The 8,086-nt window shown below is 32.6% G+C and overlaps 1 protein-coding gene across 1 annotated transcript in view; it reads left to right on the top strand.

The window, feature by feature from the left end:
- The first annotated feature begins 3,790 nt into the window (after positions 1-3,790).
- The window catches only part of LOC145255757 (DNA fragmentation factor subunit alpha-like), a 56,357-nt gene continuing 52,061 nt past the window's right edge, over positions 3,791-8,086 (top strand). The window contains exons 1-2 of the mRNA XM_080114408.1: positions 3,791-3,913; positions 6,504-6,601. The gene's annotated coding sequence lies outside the window, so the exon portion shown is untranslated. The remainder of the gene's footprint in view (positions 3,914-6,503; positions 6,602-8,086) is intronic.

The following is an 8,086-nucleotide window of genomic DNA, read 5'->3' as shown; positions in this document are numbered from 1 at the left end:
CTGCAGCTAATAGGAACAAGTTTAACATCACACACCTTTCTAAATGGAATGGTCTTAATATATGAACCAAAAGATGAACCATTTCGCAGATAAAATAATTTCTGATAAAAATAACTTTCTTCCAATGAATGCTTTACACCTTGATGAAAAAATATTGAAATTAATTTCTCAACAATAATTAAAAAAAACTTTATTTATTACTCAAAATCATTTCTGGTGCTAAAGTACAGGTTTGCCAAGAGTAACTATAGTTTTTTCCCAGGAGGAGATGGAAGCAGCTATCCAAAAACTCGATCGCCTTCTCTGATGGCACAAACAAAAACGACTCTATTCTTTTTATCTTTTTGTTGCATCCAGTTCCTGTGTTAGTGATATCACAGCCAGAACATGTCGCTGTCTTCTAATCTTAAATGGAAAATTCTGCTCTTCCCAATCTTTAAATGCAGAAATTTACCAAATTTATCCTATTCTTACACACCTATCTCTGAGATTGCTCCAATAGAAGAAATGTGCAACTTCAATATAGAAACTTCTTTTGTTTTTTTCTGGCAATATAAAATAAAAGTGCAGACCATGCAGCAAAAGTGATGGAAAATATATTATACTTTGCTGTTTTCTTGATAAAATTGAATTTGAAGTGATTTTTATTGTATAAAATACTTAATCTTCTCAAAATGGTCACTTATTTATAACTGATGAGATTTAACACTGGTGATCTTATGGCAGTCAGTGTTTCAACATGATTATAGCTGTATAAAAATATTCATCCCTCATTATGAAAAATTATTTATTATATGTAAATGAAGCAAGATTAGAATGTTGCGTATTAAAAAATCATATTAAAAATGGAAAATTCCACATTAGGGTTGTTTAAGCAAGTAAATACAATTTTTCCTTAGAAATTGTGGTTTGTATTAGAACAAACGGTATAGGAAGTTGTGATATAGACGAGAAGTCCAATAAGATGTGGTAGTGAGCTGAGGAGGTTCGGTTGCTTTTGTTTTTTTTGAGAACTCTGTCTCTGTTCATCTTTTGGAGTAGCAAACGATGGGAATATGTAATTTTACAGTATTATAAAAGAATAAAACCTTGAAGTACATGTTGCCATCAAGCAAGAATATTGTTTTTTGCTTCTTGTAAATAAAACTTTTTTAAAATTAAAACAAAAAAAATAAAATAAAACTTGAAATGTCCTTGTATTGTTTTTTTTCTTTTAGCTCAACTGGAAGTAAAAAAAAAAAATTGGTGTTAACTGAAATGTGTTCCTTTCATGTTTATACTTCAAGTCTAATGAATCCATAAGTTTGTGTAAAGATAATTGTTTTTTTTTTCAAATTGAAATAATGTATTTATAATTTGATAGAAATAAGTTTAAATTGTTTAGATTTTATTTTTTATGTAAAAATATTCTTCCAAAACAAGTCAATTTGAAAATGTGTCTTGTTTATACCTTAGAACCCTGGGATAATAATCCTGAAAAAATTGAAAAAAAGAGGAAAAAAAAAAAAAAAAACAGAGCGGTCGGGGCAAGATTCTTCAGGTCCACTGAGTGTTCTGTTTGAGGTTGTGTGTAGATTTTCAGGTTCGACAATGATTCTTTATGTTTGACAAGATACACGTGAAGAAAGTTTGGAGGTTACATCAACCAAAATGTTTTAAGAATGGCAATAGCACTTAAGATGAGAACAGTACGTTGAAGAATCCTAATCAATACAAATTTTATTCATTTAAACAAGTATTTAACTGAAAATCATGTTTATTGTTAAAAGCCCCCCCCCCCAAAAAAAAATATATATATATATATATATATATATATATTAAAACGACTTATATTTTTACATTAAAAAGTTTGTGTTATTTTAATTTTACTTTTTAATTATTTAACTGAGAAGCAGTTTAGTGATGAGAAGATTGTTAGTAATTCACTATGGAATTTTGATAGACTCCTAGTAATAAGTAGGGCCCTGACAACAGAATATTCTTTTCATTGTTTTGATTCTCGAGTATATATCCGACACAGTTAATCAACTGAGAACCACATCATTCTATATAAAAGCATATAAGATATAAACAGATACATGCTCGAGAGTCGAAACAATGAAAAGAATATGCTGTTGTCATAGCCCTAGTAATAAGCAAACTTCATCCTCATCTTATTTTGGTTTAGAAGGTAAAATTTAAACTCCCAAGAGCTGAAGTAAACACAGGTTATCAGTTTGAGAATATTTCAGTAACTTTTCAAAAAGAAAAAGGAAACTTCAAGAGTTGAGCAGCGCGATGTTTGTTAACATTACATTTGTTGAACTTCTGCATGTCAGGGAAGCAGGAAACTGAAAGGAAATTTCAAAGTCTAGCAATTTTAGGAAAGAAACTATTAGAGTAGAGGGTTCTTCGGCATCCAGGGATCTCTACAGTGAAGGGATGGGATTTTGCTGCTTGTCAGATTAGTTGAGGGCACAAGTGCTATGAGTTTGTCAGAAGGCATTCCATTTCTCTTGACTATGGTCTAGTCTGAATTGGTCACAGATAAAACTGACCCTCAACTAAAAAAAAACAACCTCTTTTTTTATCCTCCTTGGTCTGAGAGGAGAAAATTGGAATCTTGCGCTTGAATTAACCTTATTGTCGGCCAATGATGCATGTGATGTGTCATTTCATCATTGTTTCACTGACGTTCAACCCTCAGTTTAACATCACTGCAAGCACATATGAGGCCTCAAGTTTTGACAAGCTTCTGGCCTTGACCATTACTCCTGATCTTAAATGGAACACGTACATCAAATCTGTTGCCAAGGCCGCTGGAAAAATGGTGGGATCTTTCTATCGATTCGGTAGATATCTCACTGCTGATGCTATTCTCTATCTATATAAGAGCCAGGTACGTCCAAGGATGGAATACTGTTGCCACATCTGGGCAGGAGCTACTAGAAAGGACTTGTCCTGCCTTGATAGAGTTCAAAATAGACTTCGTAGCCTCGTAGGAAATGTCCTTTTCTCTTCCTTGCAACCTCTATCTCACAGAAGAGATGTTGCGAGTTTGTCTCTGATGTATCGTTATTTTCATGGAAAGTGTTCGACTGAGCTTCAATCTATGGTCCCCCCTCGCCAAACTTTCACAAGAAACACTCGTCTAGCTGTAAACACTATCAATAATTCCCCCCACTCTTTATCTGTGCCTAAACCTAAACGTAGATTCCATGAACAAAGCTTCTTTCTTAGAACTGCACGACTGTGGAATTGTCTTCCGTTTTCCTGCTTTCCGGCTGACTACAATATGGTTGTGTTCAAGTCTAATGTAAATAAGTTCTTGATGAGCCGTTCCATATAAGTTATCAAATTTACCAAATTTTCATTACTAATGATTACTATATTGTCCAATGTCTACTGTACACTCTGTAACCCTTATCCTTGAGTGGCCTCTTGGCCTTGATTATGTGGTGATGCCTATGTAAAACAAAAAAAAAAAAAAAAAAGTAACACTAATGTTACAGTTGATCTTCTTGTAACAGATTTTGTTACAGAACTGTTGTTACCATGTAGTTGTTGTGGTGACATAGCAACAAAAACATTTATTCGATATATTTTTTTGCTCTAGTTATCTTTTGTGTTGATAGCAACAGTATTGTTTTTCTTTATTTTTTTGGTATTTTTAAGAATAGATGTCTAAAAATATTTCAGTATTAACACCATCAACAATGAGTTTCACCAAAGGCTTCAGAGATTAACAAACTCCACGAAACAAATTTATTATTAGCACACTATATTTTTTTTACCTTAATCATAGACTAAGTTTCAGGTTAAGTTTGGCAAAAGTTGGTTTAGTTTGGTTCATATTGTGTGGAAATATCGGAACTTGATTCTGCTTTCTTCATTCATAGTTGGAACTGTTTACATCAAGATTGCAAATCTTTGGGTATTTATTCTTAAAAAACACCTTTTTCCTCCATTTTAGAAAATTGATTGAAATGTTGTGACAATAAAAACCAACAAAAGCAGTAGCAACATTTTTTCTCTCTGCCATGATTTTTTTTTTTCTACAGCATATTGTAGAATTACATGCATATTATATAAGCTTCTTGTTGCCAACTCCTATAGGAGACACAGATAGAGCTCCAAAAAAGACATCTGAATACAGCAAGAATGTCACCCGAAGAGAAAGATTTTGCTACTGAATAGAAAATTTCTCTTTACTTAATCTACCTTAAGTTTCCCCCGTTCTTGATGTATTACATGCCCAGCTTGTTCTGTGTTTTAGGTAGTCTATTAAACTTTATATAATTTACTGTTTTTAATGTTTAATGTAATTTATTTTGTAAAACATAGTTTTAAGTAAAGTAAGTTGTTTGGAAGCATGAAACCCCACCGAAATCCATTTCACTTGGAATCAGCAGTGACCATGAACATTATTCTTATATATATCGACAATTGATTGGACAAAAGCTCAAGTTAAAATCATGAGACCATTTACTCTTGAAATTTTGCACATAGTAGAAAACCCAAAACACAGCATTTTTCATTTTCTGTCCTGTTCCATCTTTTGCAAGTAACGCACGTGAATATGTTCAGAAAAGCTAATCACGGTCTCTCATCCAAGTACCTTGGCAAATGCGACAGGAGACTTTCATAAAGCAAACAAGCCAAAAACTATATGGTCCAATGACTGATGCCTTGAATTGTAGGAGAAAAAAAATTAGCCCCAAAAGGCATGTTTTTCACCCCTAAAACATCCTGTGGCTCAAGCCCCAGAATTTTCCCATGGTCAAATATTACATTTCTAGATTTATATCCATGTGGTCTTGCTTTTGGGTAATTTTCAGCAAAATCTAATGGTCAGAAAAGATTCTATGTCCTGAAAAGTGCTATTTTTGGTCATTTTAACCCCTTTTAATGCCCTGAGGATGCAACAAGAATTTTTATAAAAAATCTGAGAATGTTACATTTCCTCCCTTGGATAGTTGTAACTTTATGCAAAATTTCAGAAAAATGCAATGAGTAGTTATTGAGAATTTTGGGAACGAACGGATGAGAGTGAATTGTAAAGTCCAAATCTGACTAAGTCGGTGGACCAATAAATACAATATATACTGTGAGAAATTCCAGTTACATGCCATGACTCATTGTTTTAGGCTGCCTACGCACAATTCTAGTAGGCGGCCTGTGATTGGTTAATTTGTATGAGCCAAGTTAATTACTTGGCGCCTTTTTTGTAAACATTCTTTTCCTTTTTAGTCTACGATAAAATGCTCGGCAAGAAAGACTCACCAAAGGGCAGCTCCGAGAAAAAGGCCTTATCAAGAATGGAGCCGACACAATTTCTTCATGTTATATCACCTAAATGTTTGGTGAAAAAAGGTCTTGGAATCTCTACAAGTAGAGTCACCTTTATATTGAGCCGAAGATATCCTAATTAGAGGATGGCATCTTTTGAACATTTTCATCATCTAACCTTCCTCAATTCAATTAGAGTTCAAAGGGACTCGATTTATGCTTAATTAAAGGCACCAGAACTCTTGCCGAGAACACCATGAATTATCATGGATCCTTTCGAAGGAGTTAACTACCGGCTCCCTATTTAGGAGGCAAAACTGGCCCACCGTTTTGCAAGGACTGTACTAGGACCAATAACTTTTCTTTGCTATTATAACTGAATAAATTTTGAGTTTAAAGGTATGGTTTTGCAATTTGTGGATTTATGTTGCCTCCGCCAGGGAGTATTGAGTCTGTGAGATTAATTTCTCACTATACACACTATTAAACAAATACTTTCTCACTAACAAAACAGACACGCTAATATACACACATACATCTTCATGCCTATCTTATGTACACACACGTCACGTACATGCACAAAACGTCAGTCAGAACAAACATGTACTACATTTCTCCTTATACCAATAACAACTCTACATGTTGCTACAGTCGGGGAAACAAAATTTTCTTGAGATTCTCTAAACTTTCGTATTCTTCAACCATTTTTTATCTTTCATTATTATTTAGGGGACTACTGCAGTTTAACATGCACAAACAAATTAATTGATAAAATTTTTTAGAAGAGTTCCGTCTGCGCAATGTAAAAGTTAACAAAGCCTCTCCCTCTTTCCATGTTAAGAATGGCTTTCAAAATTTGCTTGGGAATGTTAAATTGAAGGAGTACGATATTTTATATGGATAAATTTTGTCATATTGTTTTAACGTTTTATTCTAAACAAAATAATTTCCGATCATTCAAGCAATCATTGCGTCGATTTTATTCGTACAAAATTAAAACCTAAAATTAAAAAAAAGACGAAGAAAAAGTAGACGCGGTTTTTATTTGTATATATGGCGAAGATTTTGCATTTTTCTGAATAACTAAGGATAAAACAATAAAACAAAAATAACAAAGAATAAAACCTCTGCTAAAACATAACGTCAGTTGGTGAAAGAAAAAGTAAAATAAATAAGTGGAGTTATTTCCCTTGAAAAGCGTCTTTTTCTTTTCTTCTTCTTTTTTTTTTTTTAAGATTCGTGAAAACGCAAGACGAAACACGCAAATATCTCCACTGTGAAGCAAAGACGAAAACGATCAAGCTAAAAATATTTACACAGCATCTACGTTAAGGTATTGTACGATTTTCTTAAATTTTTATTGTTTGCTCTAGAATAGAATGACATAAGTAAAGCCGAGCAAAAACAACAAGATTTTCGTTGGTTATGGAAAGTTTTTAAACACCATGAGATCTTTTTTAAAAAGACGTTGAGTGACAGTTAACTTTCAAATGTTTTTATTTACAATAATTTTCTCAAGTGATCTTTTTCTCAAATGTATTCTTATAGCATGATCATTTCCATCGGCAGTGAAACACAAATGTTTCTCTAAGTATAGTTCATAAAGTATTGCACAGTAAACACTGGAAACGCAAAATATTGGTATTGTAGTAAATACACACGCAGAGAATTTCAGTATTTACGTAGTCAGTCCCGAGTGAGTGAATCATAGAAATGGCTGAGAAAAAATTGTAAAAATGCAGACGACACTAAGCATGCAAAGGGTTGAATTAGGATTAGATTACAAAGTTTTTAGACTCTAAAAAAAAAAAAAAAAATGAAAATTTTAAATCTTCCCCAAAAAGAAATCGTAAACTGCTCTGGTCATTTCCGGGACTGACTCCAAATTCGCCTTCGATTCTCTGCGTGTATATTCATTAGACAGTTTAAATCATTGTACTTGAACAACGCGATGATTGAATGATTATTGTCACCGTTTGTAAGAGTTCTGACTTTTCAATATTGACTTTAAATATAATATTTACGTTTATTTATTTGTATGTTGAAAATAAATATAATAATGTTATTGTTTTTATTATTGTATTTTTTTGCGATATTACAAATAAATATTATTATTTATTATTATTTTTTCTAATAAATATTTTTATTTTCGTTTTTTTTTTTAATGATGAATGTGAAAACCTGTGAAATCTGTTACGTTAATTATCGTCAATTATGTTTGTTTAATCAAGATGAGGAATATTTTAATGGAAATCACCCCAGACAAGGCATAGTAAGGAGCTAAAAATAAACAAACAAATAAATAAATAGATGAAAATAAGCGAAACAATAAGTATTTCGACCTAGAAAACAGTAATTCTCCCCCCTTTGTCAGAAACATTACTCATGGAATGTGAGGACTAAAGGACAAAATAAGGGAAGCGAGAATTACGAGCTTGCCGAAAGTAAACATTTTCTACTTTCCTAAACATAAAAAAATACATCCTATACATCCCTAAAAGTAAATAAACATATACATTTTTGGACGTATATTCTGATACGAACAGTGACGATAATAATCACTGCGACTGCGTTGTTCGACTTTTCGATTTTTATAACTGAAGAGTACATTTAGTTAAACCGTCAAATTACCAAATTATTTTCTACGTCTACTAGAAAAATACCCGTTCTAGGATGTGTAAAATTAATTTCCTGAATATATGCCCCCCCCCCCTCTACGAAGATTAAAATCAATATATAATGACGCTAAAGCAAACCAGAGGAGTACTCGCCACAAAGTCAGCAGCAAACGGTGTTCGGTTTAATTCAGTTCCTGATA

This window comes from Euprymna scolopes, chromosome 31 (genome assembly GCF_053919585.1).
Source record: "Euprymna scolopes isolate OS-2025 chromosome 31, ASM5391958v1, whole genome shotgun sequence".
Taxonomy (NCBI): domain Eukaryota; kingdom Metazoa; phylum Mollusca; class Cephalopoda; order Sepiida; family Sepiolidae; genus Euprymna; species Euprymna scolopes.
This window is presented reverse-complemented; position numbering and strand designations above follow the sequence as displayed.